We start from the raw sequence: 19726 nt of genomic DNA on the forward strand, positions 1-19726 counted from the left end.
CAGTGGTCCTTTGACCTCTTTTGCCACTCCTTGGCACACTCAAAGTTTATGTGTTATTTTAATTTTGCTATTAAAATTAATAAAATAAAAAATTTCGAGGCTTTTTGATGTTTGTCTGAAATACAAGTAGTATATGTATGAAACGCCATATGTGCCAAAATATTTATCTTTTTACTAATGTTAAGTCAAAACTGGAACATAAAGTTTGATGATGTCATAGCACTAGCACTACCATATCTGGGTATATCACTACCATAGTTGGGCACATCACACGTTTTTGGTCAAATTAGTTTGATAGTGTAAATGGAGCTTTGGCTATCGAACGTTGCGCGTTCGTCAAATATGTATTACTGTGACGTCACACATGTTAATGTACGCTGAAACATCTTGGTTTGTATGTCATTAAAAACAAGCATTTGCTCCTCATTTTTGCTGTTGATTATAATTTTCCAAAATGTTGATGTCCATGAGTATTGCCATTTTATTAGTTGAATAATTCCATCGTCTTTAAGTTGTTACACGTTAATGAGCATGCGTGAAAATTGCTTATAGGAGACGATTACACTCGTCATTTTCTACAATACAATTTTAGCACTTTATTTTGCCGAAGGGAACTCAATCTGGATTGGAAGTCGCTTTCACCTGCTCTCCATCTACTCTCTTGACAACGTTCAATACATTTCTACATAAAATGCATTTCTATTTATATCTAGTCTTAATATCTATATATATAGGGCTATTCGTACGACGTATATAAGAAATGTAAAAAAGGTGTCAAACTTGTGCATAATTTATTATTAACATATATCACAAGTTAATTTGACCTTTGACTTTTGTATTTGTATTATTATTTACTTGCATTCTAGGAATATTTTATTTTTAGTTGAGCTTGAGGCTGTAGGCTACTATCATTCTAATTACCATTCCTAGGTACGCATTGAAATACAATTATACGGCATACAAAATACTATTGTATTGTTCAAATAAATAATCATCTTCCAACATAGTGGATTCAACGTTGTTTATAGTTACCATAGTAATGTTTCACCCAACATGCGAATGATTATTAAAATGAGTATATATACTTATCGAAAAATAATGAAAAGGGTTCTATCGCTCAAGCTTGCTTGTTTCCATTTGGTTTGTGGACACATGATGCAACTCAATCTTGCTTCGTGATTGGTCAACTTACTTGCGCGTAGGTCCTTTCGTTGTGTTCTAGTGGGAACAAAGCTTAAAGTTGTTCTTCTCAGTGGACTATAGACTTAAGCACTATAGGGGATGGCTTTTATTGCCTGGGCTCTTATTTCTTTCAACTTGTCAGTTGTAATACCGTTACTAACACAAGTTGTTTTTGTTTGTTTTTTTAAGAGATGTATCTGGCCAAAGAAAACGTTGAAAATACTGTATATCGATAGGCAAAATGAGTTGAGCAAAACTTTGACGTGCCATTTTGAAGATGCATTTTTTTCCGATTATTTCTATGCCAGCCTCAGTATCAGTTTACGGTGTTTGGTGGCACTTGCATTCGCTTCAGACTCAAAGTGAGTGCACATTAAATATAAAATCTTTACAAAAAAAAAAAAACAAGACAAATTTAGATTGTAGATACAGGCCTAGTTTTGACGTCTGTAAGTGTTATGTGTACGCGGCTTTTATCATTGTCGGTGTCCTTTGAATAGATCACTTGCACATTAATCATTGAACTTGTGTAAATATACGAATCAAACAAAATGACGAAGAGCATTAACATTCTATAAAGAATAAACTATCAGAATCTATCACGTTTTGGCCACTGCGTCGAATATATAAATAAAGTGTTTTAAAACTAACGTCTAAAATAGAAATTTTAATAGTGAAATATGTAAATTATCAGCCTAAAATAAAATACTGTAAAAGGTTAAATATTCATCTTTTTATCCATTTTTTTGTAATTAAAGAATACAATACCAGAGAACTTATCACCCCATGTCCTCTGCATCGAAAGTGTTCGAAAACATAGTGAAGTAAAATCGTGTACAAGATGAAATAGTAAGGCAAATTACTGAAACAATGACAATGCTGTGGGTATTAGTGGCTGGATCTCAATGGAGACACAAACTAAAATAAGCAAAAAGCTCAATCAAAACGATAAAGTAAAACAGACAGAAAAAGTAGCAGAACTTTCTGGCAACACTAGCTTTTCATCGGTGCAAGTCTTTTATTTATTCTTTTATTTTATTGTAATTTTTGACTACTTTATTCGTGTCTTTTTTTATGTTGGTGATTTTTAAAATAGAATACTCTAATTATATTATTGTTATTAGTTAAACTTTCCTTTAATTTAGAATTGTCTAGAAGTACCCGAAGGCAAACCATTTAGGCCTAAATTTGGTTGTTGTTTATGTTGATATAAACCTTCTTCGCGAATATTTTTCTAGATATTTTGAAAGATAACGCGCGCGTATGACGTACCAGGAAGTATCAGTTTCTGTACGCGCAGGTAAACATTCTGGCACTAAACCTCCACTACTTCATATCCATATATGGGCACATCACATTTGTTGTTGTCTCATAAAGTTTGATAGTGTAGACAGAGCTTTATAGACAACAACTAATGAGTTGTAAACTAACTTAATATCAAACAGCATCATTGACCAAAATAACTACTTAAATTAGCTCAAATAGTAAGTTATGAAACAACACAACATGTAATAAACGTCAAATTTGTTCAAGGATAAGTATTATGAATGATTTACCACAATAAACAGATGTTTATTTTGATGCCCAAAACCCTAAATTTAAAAACGGTGAATTGAATTCCCTCACTCAATCTTTTGATTGACACCATTCTCCACATCCCTGATGATTTAAATGAAGAATAAAAATGATGACAAAAATAACGTGATGGTATATTTGTATACGAATCGTATTGATAACTTGCATCAAGGACAATGTAATAATTCTTAGCATGCGATTGTTTTTAAACGCGACATCACGTTTTCAACGATTTAAATTTCGCCACAAGAAGACAGACAAGTTGACGCGCGCATAGAAATAATGATGAAATAACACATCTGATACGCGCGCGCGATTTCAAATATCGTCGCTAACGCCACACAAGGAGACAGACAAGTTGACGCGCGCCTAAATATAATGATGAATCACACATTTGTTACACCCAATTTCAAAAATCGTTGCTAACGTCACAAGGAGACAGACAAGTTGACGCGCGCCTAAAAATAATGATGACATCACAAATCCGGTACGCGCGCGCTTCCACCTTTTCTGTGTATAAATATACGCACTACTTTTGTTTACCCTTGGGGGATTGTGTGAATGGTGTCACTGTTACCGCAATAATTGGAATTTTGTCTAACGCTATAAATGTGTTTAACCAGTAAAACAAACCGAGATATTACTTTTTGTACACATTTTTCGCCACCTTCCGCCAAGTTCGTAAATTACGCTAATGTCATACACCACTTAACACCCACAGTGTTATCGATATGTTTATGATGATACTATTTGGTAAGAAAAAACAAAGAATAGACGCTTATGCATTATTACGTCACTTTTAAATTCCCGCGTAGGCCTGGAGTTAAAGATGTATTGTCCCACAAAAACATGAAAAATGAAGATTTTTTAATAGGTTTCGATAAGACCATTTCGTAGGCTTAATAGTCATAGTCATATATACTTTATTGTCCATTTAAAAAAAAAACAGAAATGTGATTTGAAAACTGGCAAAATACAAAAATATAAATATAAAATACAAATTACAAAAACACACACAAAAAGTTAAGAGGCTACAAATTGTTAAAATTAGATAAATATTATTATTATTTTTTGTATTATATGATTTATTATTATATTGCTCTAACGATGATTTAAATTTTATATAAAAGCATTAAAAATACATGCGTGAGCTATAAAAATAAACAAAAGCGGTTACATTTTATCTTTGTACTCTGGAGTTATATAAGTGTATAGCATTAGTTACAAACGAGCACCTAAACCGTTTTGTTTTGGTATTAAGTGCACGGAGTCTTATGCCAGAATTCATGAGGGCAAATTGTTTGTGAAGAGGATGTGTTTCATCATCAATGATACTTTTTAGTTTTTTTAATAAAGTTAATCACCTTCGTGGGAAAAAAATAAAAGGGTTAAATTCAACCAAAAACCAATTGACTTCCAGTCAACTTGACTATTTTTTGCTTTAAACAGTTTTTCAGGTATATAATTTTTCTTTCGATCCAATTTTTTGTCAAAGTGACTATTAACTAAGTAACTATTTATGTGACATTAAAATAGCATATTCAACAAAACATTTAAAATAATTATTTTTAATAAGACAATTAACGCCCCCAACGATTTACTATGATTATATACCAAATACAAAATGTGGACGTTTGCCATTTCCATTTAAATATTCTGTAAAAGTTCATTGATAAACGATTTAAACTTTGGCCTTAGACTTTAATAATTCTAATAAAATAATGCAATATGGTAATATTGTTGTATCTTTAAAATTAGTCCCCAGTGAAAAAAAAAATGGTTTGAATTCGAAATATTCCTCCCACTCGTTACTGGTATGTACATAAATACAATGACATATCGTTTTATGCATACATAATGTGGTATTACAAATATCTGTTCTATAACATCTCTCTTCTTCATTTTAATCAAGAATACTAATTAAAAATTAATGATCATAAATTATTTATTATTATAATTAGATCGTACATTTTGAAAAATTATATTATTTTGTTGATCATTGTTTAATATTCATTAAATAGGCCTAATTGGAATTTGTAATGCAATATGTAAGATTTCGAATGTCAGAGATTTACATGTCGTGTTTTTTTTTATAATATCGATGGTAACATTTAACTTATGGGCCGGTTCAGACTTGTTTACCCCGGGTAAGAACGTATAATGGTGCTAATTTAAACTGTATTTCGTTACTTCTTGCACGAAATTGTTCACACGTCAAAATAGGTAAACGTCGCTGCTTACGTCTGCTTTATTTCCCGCGTCAATTCGATTTCGTTTCCGGTTTGTTTGTATTGGAGCAAGTCCATGATTAAAACATGGACCTATACATTTACAAGGTCCATGATTGGAGTAATGTATAATGTGATTAGATACAATGTATAGTTAGTTCGCAGCAGTTTATCAACATCCAAACAAAGTTAAATATGGCTAAATTATATCATACGATAATTACTTGATACAACTTTAAACGGATCCCAGTGAGTGAACGTACCATCACTGTATAGGCCTACTTAAGCGTGGTTCCCACTAGAACGCAACGCAGCGACGTATCGACGCAAAATGTTGTATTGCGTAATCACAAGTGGGAACCGACGACGCAATAGTGCTGCAAATATCGTAGGTTTGATTTCACGCATGTGGGGGCAAACGCAATGATTGGAAGGGCATTTTCTTACGTTGCGTCGCTAGTGGGAAGCAAGCCGTGTACTGTATTTGTACGGTCATGTTATGTGTTATTCCTTAGACGCTATATACCGTTGATTAGTATAGATGAACATGTGATGTGCACTGTGCGGGAGTCTCTTTAAACATCGAGCCAAGATGACGAATGTATTTTTAGGCAGGTGTTAATAAAGTAAGCGATAGCTTTCAATGTAACTATAAGAAATGCCGTTGTATTAAAATACCCCCTACTCACCCATTACATTACACAAATTGCATAAATCCGATATCGTAATTGATTTAATGCAGCAAATATTGTATTACCCTACGAGGTGTCATTTATGTTATATCATATCTAATACATATATAAAATTCAGATCACTTTTCATATTATATCATTTCTATCAGTAAATATTGTATCGCTAACATGGAATATTCCCACTCTATAGCCTGCTAATATATATTTCAATATTTAAAGTATCACTCCGTATGTGATGATATTTCTTCTTTTAAGTCTGCAAGTTAAAGGAATCAGCATCCACATCTTAACCACCCTCCCCCTCACCTTTCACCTCCCCCAGCCCCCGGGATCAAGCTTAATCTTTTATAATAAAATGTCATGACGTCATAGCCAATTAATTATTACGTTTTAAAAACAGGAAGAAAGCTTGCTTATTATATTACAAATAAAATAGATCGTGTGAACGCACACTTAATCTTATATGCGTACGTGCACGTATTATACAATATTTCTACGCATGCGTACAATAATACATACTATAATATCAACATTTGTACGCGCGCGTCGTGTTATGGTAATTCATAAATACCATTATGATAGTAAACCCATTAAAACGTAACTTAATATTGATAAATGTTTTGATATAGGTTAACTTAATACTTTGTACTTGTTAACGTATATCTTGGAAAATATAGTTTGTGTTAGTGTCCATGTCACGTGCTTACATTTCATTCTGCGTTTCGAAGAATTGTGATATGTGTCATTTATAAGAAAGGCCTCACGTATCTTTCAAAAGCTATCATTGGTCTATTTTTAATATGTATAACATTTCAAAACGATTATTTTTGGATGGAAAATGTGGGTGTAGAACTGAACATTAGACCAATATGAAATTTGATATCAATATTATTTACAGTGAGACAATTTGGGATTTAACGGAGTACTACGCGCATGCTCACATAACAATTGATTCTGTGATAACTTCACCTACCTTAATTTTATAGTTTTCGTGGAAAATTGTCTCCTAAAGGGTAGATCCGGGTTCAAAATTTCAATTCATTATGAAAAATGAATATAACCTTTCAAAATAAACGATAAAAACCTCATTTATTTTAAAAGCAGAACCAGCGTCGCGAAATAAGCTCTTTTTAAAAGTGATGTTACTGGAGTTTTCGTAATTATATAAGGTATGAAAGTAACCAAATACAATTTGAATTTAAAAAGAAAAGAAAAAAAAACTACGTTTATATACTATTTCTATAAAAATGGCATCCGGTTTTACGATTGTAAGTCATTTTTTTATTCATTTTATTACTCTTCTCGAATAATGAACTGGGTTCTGTAAAGTGCACATAGGTTATCAACTATGTACACTGGACCTACGGTTTATAGTCCTGGGACTAGGAGCGAGTCGGCCTCGAACCCATGCCAATATTGTTGGCTCTTTAGGTACGGTACGGCGCCTCTGCCTTAACCGCTCGGCCGTTTGACTCGCTAATTTAAATGTTATAACATTATTCAACCATGGAGAAATAAGTTATATTCCATGCTTCACTTCAAAAATAATTACACTTTATTTACACGAATGTGTTTGATTGTCTATTTACACGAATGTGTTTGATTGTCGTGCACATGCGCACTCCACACTGACAACTTGAGCCTTATGTCTTGCAGGCAATTTACTCCCTGTTGCTTCAGTCGTACGCTCATTAAGTACATTTGCTAATTTATAAAAGAACTAATTTAATTTTAATTAAGTTATAAAAGATATAATATTTAACTAGAACTTACCACCACAGCTTTCAATGTTTAAAGCAGGCTGAAGCCACCGCAATCACGTTCTGTAAAAAAAATGACATTGATAGTAAAATACCCACAATGGTACGATAAAACAATTTGATTTAACTCTGATTAAAAGCTGTAGAGAACATCCCAGTTATTCCAATTATGTAATAGATAATCTGATAACGTCAAAGATCTTTCTCTTAAACATAACGTTAATACATTTTATTCTATTTACAATAGGGCGTTAATGATCGACGATAAAAAGATAAATATGCATTTTTCATACCTAAAACAAAGAATTTAAAAAAGTTTTCATTCTAGAACTATAGGATTATCATCTATGCTGCCTTTGATGAAAATAATATTTCCACACGTCCAATCAAAGGACGTCATGATAGCAATAGTATCGTTACAATACAACAATTTTATTGTTTTTATTGATCATGACGTCATTTAATTGGATTTTTAAGAATATTATTTTTATCAAATACAGCGTACATGATTATCCTATAGTTCTAGGATGAAAACTGTTCTAATTTCTTTTATTTTATCCAAGAAAAATCTATGTTTATCTATTTATCGTCAATCGTGATCGCCATAGTGTAAATGGGCCATTAACCAGGGAATCCTGACTTTTAAAAACTTAACCCGAATGAAATGTTACAATTACGCTAAACAAACGGGTCAATGCTTCCATACCCGTAGTACAATTTTAAATTGACGGTAATGACTATTTTGTATATTGTAATAGCTTATTTTATGCATGAGTACATTAATATACGAATTATAATGGAATGAAACTTGTTGAAATCGCTTTACCTTGTGTGCACTGTGTACGTGTTAATAGAAAATCGCGCACATTCGTGTAAATACACAATTGCGCATATTCGTGTAAATAGACAATCACACACATTCGTGTTAATACACATTCGTGTAAATAGACAATCGCGCACATTCGTTTTAATAGATCATCACGCACATTCGTGTAAATAAAGTTTAGTGATCAATCGTGTACGTTGTTTTTAGAAGGTAAAATAAATGTATAAATAGTACAACATGTAGACGTCATCCTAACATTCACGCGCGCGTACAAAAGTGCATAGGCCTTAACAATATGGTTAAGTTATAATTATTTCAGATAAACCATACGAAAGTGTGTTTATAGCTATTATGGCCATCTTTTATTTTTATTTTGATTTACAGAATACTTATTCAATAGTGCTTTTTTGGTCTCTGCTGCGCTACTGTAGGCCTATTAGTCGAATTCAATAGCGTAAAGCCCTGTCTATACTATCAAACTAGTTTGGATAAAAACAGTGTGATGTGCCCAAATATGGTAGTGATATGCCCAAATATGGTAGTGATATGCCCAAATATGGTAGTATTATGACATCATCATGTCCATATATGGGCATATCACATTGTTTTGTCACATAAAGTTTGAGAGTGTAGACAGAGCATAAGATATTGATCTTTACGTTATGGTTTTACTTTGTGTTTTACATTCCACAAAATTTAAACCTACTACCCCAATGTTTAAGACATTGGGGACTTTACGAAACATTACGGTTAGGGGAGGACGACGAAGATTCTGTGTTCGCTAGAGCGTAAAATCATAAACAGACGACATAGCCGTTTTACTAGTTACGTACGTCATTAATTCTCAATCCCATCAATATTATTTGTATTATTAATAATAAGTCAAATGTGTATTTTGGTTTTTATAAAACGGCTAAATAATGTTGCAAGGTCAGTAGACTGTACAAGACGCCATGCCTGCGTCTAAGTAGCAACAACTTGTGTTATGGCAGCTGAAACAGCCAAATCTCGCGCGGTTGCTGTCGGACCCAACATGTACAGACATTCGTATCACAGTTGCATCGACGTATTCAACGCCTTTGTGTTTGTACATTCGTCTATTTGTCTCACTGTTAATTTAAAGTGTGAGTACTCCCACGGCTGATGGTCAATACGGCATAGTTAGTTTCTAACGCGATTCATCGACTTGTAACGAATTGCTGACGCGTTAGCAGTAAAGGTTTAAAAAACACTTGTTGGCAATGAAGCGTTTTGAATAAAACCCTTTTATATACGCGGCGCAATAGCAAAAGTGTATGTATATGTGTATATTTAAAATATATGCGTACATTAATAAAATGATTTCTACCGTGTATGCATTTTGCTGCTTACGGCGCCCTATACCGATTTGCCCTAACTTTTGTTAACGTATACTAAGACGCGCTAGAACGTAGCCACTCGCACCGACACGTCTTGATTTCTATACTAGACCGTGCGTCGTGTGCAGATTAAAATTACAGTACAGTAGGCCTGACTGACTTTAAAGATGTCAAATCATTTGTTGGTTACATTTTCTATAACAACGAATGTACATGAAATCCGTCTACACCGAGTGCAACTTTAATGTAAGGAGAATGATCGACGTGGAACGGCATTCTAACAGACACATTTCATCGTCGTGTGAATAAGTGTCATTAAGTCACATATAAGTAGTAAGACCTGTCTACACTAGCAATATACACTAATGAAGATAACTGTCGTTCGCTATTATATTCACTATTTAATGTCGCAATTTAAATCTATAGAACCAGTAAGTACAAGAACATGATGTTGCTTTGATTAAGGTAATTATCATACCATTATTAGATTAATGCGATTTTATAGTACACTGCATGTACAGAGATTTCAATCTGCTTGTGTCGAGCGAAGTTACTAACGACACTTACATAACACTAGTCTGGGTTGACTTAATAAATATTTTGGCACATATGGCGTTTCATATGTATATTATTTGAGCTTGTATTTTCAGACAAATATCGAAAGGTTGACTGGTGGACTAACATAAAAAAGACAATAAATAAATAAACATACACATAAACCTGTTGGTTCTCACTTTAGAAACAACGCATGACGTAGGCGCGCCGCAAATAATTTGACCAATCACGACGCGGATCATCATCACTTGTGATTGGTCAACTTATTTCGTTGTGCCTACGTCGAAGAAATAAAAAATATTGAAATTCAACTTAGCCTATAACTAGTTCCTGTCAAACACATCTTCCATTTTAAGTAACATATATATTTAATAGATTCAATATACAATTTGTTAACACGTCATATGACGCGTGACAAGTCCCGCCCCCATGGGTTTTGTACGCGTATCCAGGATGTAATATTATTCCTATAACGTGAGTTCGAGTATTTCATAAAATCGCTGGCAATCGAGTGAAAAGATTGTGACAGAGCATGTAATATCTATTTAAAATATTTTAAGAGATACATTTGACTAAATGCTTTAGTTTATACCATATTCTAAAATGTTTCCTTCTCTTGGTTGTTGGGGGGGGGGGGGGAAGGGTCTAGAACGTATTGCAATACAAGTATGTTGGCGCTATCACTTTTTAAAAAAAGGAAATGACGTATTGCTATTATAATCATATCATCATCATACTATGTAGGCCATCATACTTTTTATTGAAGATATCACATGATATGACGTCACAAAATATCCCAACATGTACGCGCGCGTGCGGAAGTCGTACGAATGTTATCGTTTGAACGCGCTCGTATAGTTCATACTATGTAGGCCATGTAGGCCATCATGCATTTCATTGATGGTATCGCAGGATATGAAGTCACAAAAAGTCCCGACATGTACGCGCGCGTGCAAAATTCGTTTGAACGCGCTCGTATAACAGGATGAAATATGCATGTATCATAGTCTTTTGTGTGTGGTTTTTAGGCCTTGTATCTATCTATATACAATAGTATGATAATCGGTCGATTTGCGGCCTTAAGCGAATCTGATTATGCATACATAACTATATATATACAAAAGACTAGTCAGCACAATAATGATGTCTATGGAATACTTGATGAGACAATGATGACGTTTAATTTATTCACAAAATTTATATAAACCTACCTCGCTTTAATTTATACATTATTTAATCGTAAAATAGATTAAATTTAACTGGTATTGTAATTTTAAAAATTGAACAAAGCGTATACGAATGATTAATAGTGCCATGATGATGTTGGTTAAAAAACAATGATTATTATTTTTTTTTAAGTTCTGTCTACACTATGAAACTAGTTTTCCCAAAAAATTGTGATGTGCCCAAATATGGGATATGTCCAAATATGGTAGTGATATGACATCATCATGCCCATATATGGGCACATCACATTTTTTTGTCGTATAAAGTGTGATAGTGTAGACAGAGCTTTGAAGATTATATCCTGCCAATTATTCAATATACAAATAGGTTTTTCATTGTAATGTATTACTTATCAGTAATTGTGATTGTCTGTGACGTCACCGTATCAACATTCACAAAACGTAATCGCGTAACTCTCGAATAATCGAGTAAACCGATCATCGATATATTAACGGTTGAACATTTACACTAATGTGATATTTATGTACTAGCCTTAAAGATTTATTGTCCCCCTAAACAAATAATTCGGAAAAATATTTTAGTTAAATATGCCATTTTAATGTCATCAAGTAGTCCACTCTGACCAAAAATTGGATTAAAAAATGTATTTACCTTAAAAAACTGTAATTTAGGGGCCTAAAGCAAAAAAATAGTCAAATTGGCTGCCAGAATGGAGTTTTTGTTGAATTGACCTATTTCTTTTGTTATTTTATAAGTGAAAACATTGATTTTCTCCGGGTTTTTTCTACAGAAGTTATTAACTTTTTTAAAACTATAAAATAATATATTCAAAGTCTGTTTTTATTAATCTTTATTTTTCATGTTTTTGGGGGACAATAGGCCTACATCTTTAATGAAGGCTGATTTGTTAACAAATTGTCTATTTATACTCATCTTTCATCGAATAAGGAAGCTATATCCGTTCACATAGATCATACCGACAAAGGAAACGTTACCGATGGGACGCGATTTTTTTTTCATACATAAGTTGGGGACCCCTTTTGTGAAAGATAACTACACCTAACCCTCTAAATTATCTCTCTCTCTAACTATAAAGTAAAAAGATGTTACTCATGGGATTCGAACCCCATATATTGACATGTAAATTCCATAGTCTAATCCACTCGACTACACAGACGGCTCGACAGAAAGCGTTTGCATTATGGATACGACTAATGAATATTCATGTTTATTTTGTGACGTTTCATGAGGAGTCCCCAACTTATGTACGAAAATTAACCGACCGTGGTTTGTAGAACGTATCTTACAAATACACGTAGGATACTGTATTATGTCTAGCGACAAAAAACAATATTCAGTATCGTTATATGGGACCGTCTTCTGAGACAATACAGTTAGCGTCTTCTTCAGAAACGATATATAAACGGTTTTATGCCAACCATCTTCTAGTTCGTTTACCATAGTCGCAAAACGAATGGTTACATGTCCACGCCTCCTCGATGAGCTGTGGGAACATTATTGGACCAGTCCATCCAAGAATTTAATATACCGAAGCAAACTCGGATTGAAATGCAAAAACTTCATTCGAGTCGGTATACATGCTCTTTTTAGCGGTTAACTTGTCATGTTGCTAAATATTCGAACACTGTTGCATTAAGAATTTTAACATTAACGTGTACACTCGGCATATTGTTTGAATTCATCAGCTTTTCATCACTCTATGAATATTCATGAATAGACGGTAGGAATATTCATAAACGAGACAGTAAAAGTTATCTATATTATAGTAATAATATCAATAATTACTGTATAACAAACGTTAACAAAAACTACAATAAAGATATTATAATAGAAATATGTGTTCTTTGGTCATCTGGTAGACTTTCCCTAAGTCTGTAGTTATTGTATTTTATGTTAGTACATGCACCAGTCTTCGGCGTTTCGATTTTTATATGAAAATGTAGGTTTAAGAATTACACGTATGAAACGCCATATGTGCCAAAATATGTATCATTTTACAGTACTAGATCTGGATACCGATACTGTCAAAATTGGCCCTTAGTCAACATGACATTCCTTGTCCCCTTGAATACTTAGTGTAATTGCAAGAGGCTTTACATAAATTAGAATATAAGTGATTTTGTTTAATGCATACGCATCAAACAGCGCCAATGGATAGATACCGTAAACTATCATTTATAAAGTCATTTAAGGCTTAGGGAGTGAAGGTGAAAAAATCGCGAGTTACAACCCTGTCACTATGTCAGAATTGAACTAGAACTTGGGTTTGGAAGGCAAGTATGTTAACACCCAAAGCTACTACGCCACTCTAAATCATAAAACTAAAAGATATATAACGACATTAAAATCAATAATGTAAGCCTACAGTAAGCTAAGGAATTACACCGTGGGCACTAGGAATGGACATGGAAAGCAAGTATGTTAACCACCAAGTACTAACCCACTACAAATCATAAAACTAAAAGATATATAACGACATTGACATCAATAATGTAGGCCTACAGTTAACCTAGGGAATTGAACCCTGGGCATTTGGAATAGAAATGGAAAGTAAACCATGTTAACCATGAAGCTACTGCTCATCTTATACTACAATCATAAAATGAAAAGATAAATAAAACAACATTATCATCAATAATGTCCCGCTGTACCGCAGTAAACTATTTCGTCGTTGCCAGACGCCACACAAACCCCATGACACACGAGGCAATAATGATATGCTTGTGAAATACCAATTGCTGAAAATGTATAATATTGCCACAGACGGCAACATATAACTTATAGTCAGTTTATATAATATAATATCCATAATTAGTTTGATCTTGGCATATTGATCAAATGCCCTAGGCCTCTGAAATTACTATCTGATATGCAAGTTATATCATCGATATTACTACGAAGAATTGTAGTTTGATGGCTGGAATTCTGTAGAATATTCAAATGTGATTCTCGTAAGCTGCTCATGACTAAAAATCAGCAAAACCAAGAGGAGGACCGTCAGGAGAGGCACAGCGTGACAAATGGAGACTTGTACCTAATTCACAATCACAACTTTAAACACATAGGCCTACTAACTAACACCTGACCCCTACTCCCAAATATACAACCCAAAAAGTAACAAACGTGCTTGGAGCTCCAAAACGGAAACTAACCTAAACCCAACTTTCTCAGCAAATCCGAAAATGGGGGTTATGCCTTAAAAAGCACCAACTTATGTGCTGTTTATCACTTCTGAACACCAACAGAATGATCAACGTTTAGAAACTATTTGTGTACAGATATATAAACATGTATTTTTTTTAATGAAAATGCACTAAACAATTAGCAGTATCTGCATTAGAATCGGTCATTGTGGAACACACCTATTAAGGAGACACTTTGTTGGGTCCATAATGGTTCCCCATTGGAGTTCTACTGTATTATAAACTACAGCAAGAACCCCTGTGGCCATATTCACCATTCATACTTAGGCTAAGGGAAAAACCCATAACATTAAAAAAAATCTCTTATCTAAGTGAATACAATTTAAGGGAAGTTTAAATATTTTGTTGAGTTAAGTGAACTACTTACTAATATTGAAGAGGAATATCTCACTTAAGTGTGATTGGTGAATCATTTGGAACACGGCACCATGCCTTGTTAACAAAAATAATCCTTTTAGAAGATGACTTTTGAACCATTAAACAGAATCTGAACTTGAAATCTCTTTAGATACATCGTTAAGACACATTTGTTAAGTTATAAAATATTAACGCTATATATCACAGATTTAATATGCAAGAAGTGACTTTATGTACACCACTAGCATTAGCGGTGATAAGTAATGTGTATATAGTAACACGGTAGCATATCACAACTATTCACCAGAATCTCTATATTGTATTTTCATAGGAAAATTCCGTAATACAGCATCCCATGTATATCACATGACGCATGTATTATGGAAGGTTAAATCAAAGGTAGATCATAAGGTCTAAACAGCTTATAACAGGAAAGGCGAGACCAAGCTCAGTTGTAATTAAACTTCAATAACTTAATAATAATTTCTCAGTAGGCCTAGGTGTAATAAAAACAAACCGGTGAGTTCATTAAAGTGATTTAAACAAACTTTACACTTATCAATACTATAACACTTCTGTTTTTCGTTCCGCTCGAATAAATACATTTCAATGGATTGCTCAAAGAACACACTACGCGTTTCACACAGAATGTTACGTAACAGCGTAACGTTTGTGATATTGCGCTTGTTTTCAAACCAATCAGCGTTGTGATAGTTTACAATTTCACCACATATATTCCGATATCGTTCATCTAGCTCCGTCGATCGCGCAATTGTCCTAATTTACAGCAATAAGCGTGTCATAACAACCCTTTCCCGCTTAACTCCCCCACCCCTAGTGGCGTAACGCGGAGGCCTAAGGCCCATGGTTTATGAACCCTCCAACGCCGGAAGCCTCGGGCGTTTTAAGCATTTTGTCGACACTGCTCAGGGGTCCCATAAGCTCCAGGGCGCTTAACCGTTACACCACTGCCGTCCTCTCCCCGACCAACTACCTTCTTAGATCGATAGATATCCAGTGCGTAGTATATGTTGTTCGGCTTGCAATTGTTCTTCAAGGAGATTGGAGGTGCCTGGGTGTTAGTTATGATATTGTCCAAGGGGATCTTTATTTTCTGGGCGTTATATAGATATTTTGGACGAAGTTGTAATAGAAGTAACACTAATGCACGTCCGAGAATGAAGATGTACTTGTAATTCTCTGATACCACCAGTAGCTAATGAGATGTAATTACCTACATCTGCTACTGCTTGGTGTGATGCATCTCAGCAGACAGTACGAGTAATGTCTTCAACATTCTTCAATCTGTCGGCTACATTTCAAGCTACAACGATATTAAATATTATTTCCCAGTCTAAAGCTCTGTATTCACTATAAAATTAGTTAGTTCAACTAATCACCCGATCAATACTAATTGACAGTTTAATGATTATTATTTTGTTTTAAGCTCTGTCTACACTATCAAACTAGTTTTACACAAAAGTGTGATGTACCCAAATATGGTAGTGATATGCCCAAATATGGTAGTGATATGACGTGCATCATTCATATATGGAACATTACATTTTGTTTTCACATTCACAACGTTTCGATTTTTGTCTGAAAGTAGTTTACAAGCTCAAGTAGTATACCTATGAAACGCCATATGTGCCAAATTATTTATCTCTTTATGTCAAATTATTATTATCTTTTTGTTTTTGTCTGAAAGTAGTTTACAAACTCAAGTAGTATACGTATGAAACGCCATATGTGCGAAATTATTTATCTCTTTATGTCAAATTATTAGTATCTTTTTTGTCTGAAAATAGTTTACAAGCTCAAGTAGTATACGTATGAAACGCCATATGTGCCAAACTATTTATCTTTTACTAAAGTGAAAACTCCGTCTGTAACCCAGATTAGAATTGAACCAGTCAATCTGCGGTTGGATGGCCCTCTGCACAATAACTATATGATCGATGCTTTCACCAGGTCACTCTTCCCTGCTTTCACCAATGCGGTTGAATGGCCCTGCACAATAACTCTATAAAACGATGCTTTCACCAGGTCACTCTTCCCTGCTTTCACCAATGCGGTTGAATGGCCCTGCACAATAACTCTATAAACCGATGCTTTCACCAATTGTACATTTCAGAGAGAAGTCAGTAACCTTAAAACGATCTAGTACTTGACTAATACTGTCACATTTATCCAGACGTGGATAATGTTGATGCAAGGGATAACGAACTGAAAAAAACAATTGTTGCCGCTGTCACTGCACATACAGAATAAACAATCACCAGCGCTTACCATTAATTACGGTTATAAACGCCAAAATCCAGCTTTTAAAAATGATATGTCAATACGGCAGCAGCAATTAATTCGAAAGCCTCCAAGAGAATGTATGACATGCTTTTTAAACTAACCTCAGATAAACTATATCGTATTTCGTTGTTGCAATATTCGTTTTAAACAATCATGTACAATTTACATAAAATAAGAAAGCAAGATGAAGATAAAAAACCATCATTAGAATCAATGTCCAATGTCCGCATTTTTTTTAAATTTTCGGTAAAATAATTCTGAGATAAACATTCAGGGGGTTGTTGTTCGTACCTTATCCCCTAACTACTTTTCAGTTGTTTAAGAAAAAAGCGGGCGCCCCAGCCCGGACAGCTTGTACGCACCTGCGTTATGCGTCTTTAATATTCGACCGTTACTCGCAAACACCTCGCAATGTCTACTAGCTCTGGGGTGGGGGAAGAGAAGCTGTTCTCTATATTTTCTGCTGAAAATAGCCCATACCAATCGAATACGCCGACTGATTCAGATATGATTTGGACCTAGGATTGTGAGAATGTATTACAGTTACTATACAACCATGATACCGTTTGTTTTTTGTTCCGTGTTTTATTTGTTTTCTATTGTGTGCTAATATGACAATACAATAACGTACGGTGAGAGTCAATAAAATAAATTTGCTATAAAATGTATGGTATTGCGACATGTCATGTGATTAAATGCCGACACTTCGTTTTCCCGATGCTACTACGAAACCATTTGAGTATAACAGTCAATCTGCGCATGCTCATAAATGTCAGAGACATTTTTTTTTTCTTTGGGAGTTGGAGCATAACGCACATAAAAAATGATCTAATTGTCATTTTGTGTCTATATTAACAATATTGAGAACATCGCGTTCTTCGTGGTGTCAGTAGCCGACGATATTCTGACGTCACATTATTGTATTTAGGTAAAGCGTACATCTATGTGACGACTGAAACACAAACACAGTGTGTACGACGTTCACATAATACACGGTAACCGCCGTTATCATTGTCAAGTGTAAATACATAAAATTGCTTAATATAATATTTATATAAACTAAAAGGTCACGGCTAGGTGTTGGTCCAATTAGCCTATCACCATCTGAGAATATGTCTATGTGGCATAATCCATTTAATCTCATTGCGTTGTTTTTTTTTTTCGCTCGGGAATGAATTATATACTCTCGTGTTTTGTTATTTCATTTTATTCGGCTTTTGTGCAATAATAAAATATTGATCGATTTTTACATTTTGGGTTTACAATTTACTCACGTGACTATTTACATATACAGAATAATGTAATCATTATTTTGGTCGATTTATAGTATTCGAAGGATCTACGTTCGTGCTGTATAACATGAACAATATTAATTTGTGAGCAGATTTATAGCGTAAACGCAATGTCATTTTACACAGAAGTACGTGCAGAATGAGTATGATGCACTGTTGAATAATGCTATATATCTATATCAATATACAATTAATGAGCGCTTTTATATTGGCTGATTTTTCATAATATTTGCCCTCACGTGTTGATTATTACTCGCGTATTACAATCCCAATTTAGCCTGTTATGGGCCCGGTCAGGAGTTAGTTGTTTATCCGCTTAAATGTGCTATTGTACAAGTATCGCAAATTTGGTGAGTAGCCGCCAATTTCCTAGCTAGTGGCGTATATTTTAACGGGTATGAGCGCTAACTGGCTAAACCCAGAGTCCTGGAGCTTATGGGCCCTGAGTAGTACCAAGTAGGAAAAATATATATATATTATGTCGAAAAGACTAAAAACGTCGGAGGCCTCCAGCGTTGGAGAGCCATTTAAGGTTCCTAACCCAGGGGCTTGTTACCAGCGTAAATAGCTAAATCTAAACGGTCCCTCTCGGTTTTATTAATTATATAAAATCCATAAATATATACATTGTTACTGTTCTTGTAGCCGTCTTCTCGTGAAGACACATGGCTGTCAATAACGGATACATAGTATCAGTTGACTTCACTGCTGGTGTAATCCAGATTTACGTTTTTACCATGCTATACACTTTTATTTTAAGAGCTATGTTACACATTGCGGCTATATGTCATTTCAAATGCGACAGTGACAATGACAATGATCCTTTATTTCTTTATCGACTTTTTTTCAGGGTACGAAAGAACATTCGTTCAATCTTAAACAGAAACAAACTAAACACTTCCAGACATAAATATTTGGTCTTATACATAATTGATATATCGAAAAGCAACATCTAACTAAAACAAATACAAAATTTCATGAATAAATTTAGTTTTAGTTTGATAGCTTTTTTTGGGATCTGGTATTAAATAATTAGTGCATTTTGGTTCGTATAACGTACACGTTTTAGTTTGACAGTCATGCGCAGTAGTCGCCCTGATTACGTGGAAAATTAAAATTCCTTTAATGCGATATTCTATAATCATTAAGTTACGCGTAAGTTTAAGGGTCATCAGGAAAATCACT

General features: G+C 34.1%; 1 long non-coding RNA gene across 1 annotated transcript in view; it reads right to left on the reverse strand.

Moving 5' to 3' along the window:
* Positions 1–19726, reverse strand: part of LOC140053923 (uncharacterized) — a 42154-nt gene that overhangs the window by 14025 nt on the left and 8403 nt on the right. The window contains exon 2 of the long non-coding RNA XR_011846467.1: positions 7451–7500. This is a non-coding gene — a long non-coding RNA (uncharacterized lncRNA). The remainder of the gene's footprint in view (positions 1–7450; positions 7501–19726) is intronic.

Source organism: Antedon mediterranea, chromosome 7 (assembly GCF_964355755.1).
Source record: "Antedon mediterranea chromosome 7, ecAntMedi1.1, whole genome shotgun sequence".
Classification (NCBI taxonomy): domain Eukaryota; kingdom Metazoa; phylum Echinodermata; class Crinoidea; order Comatulida; family Antedonidae; genus Antedon; species Antedon mediterranea.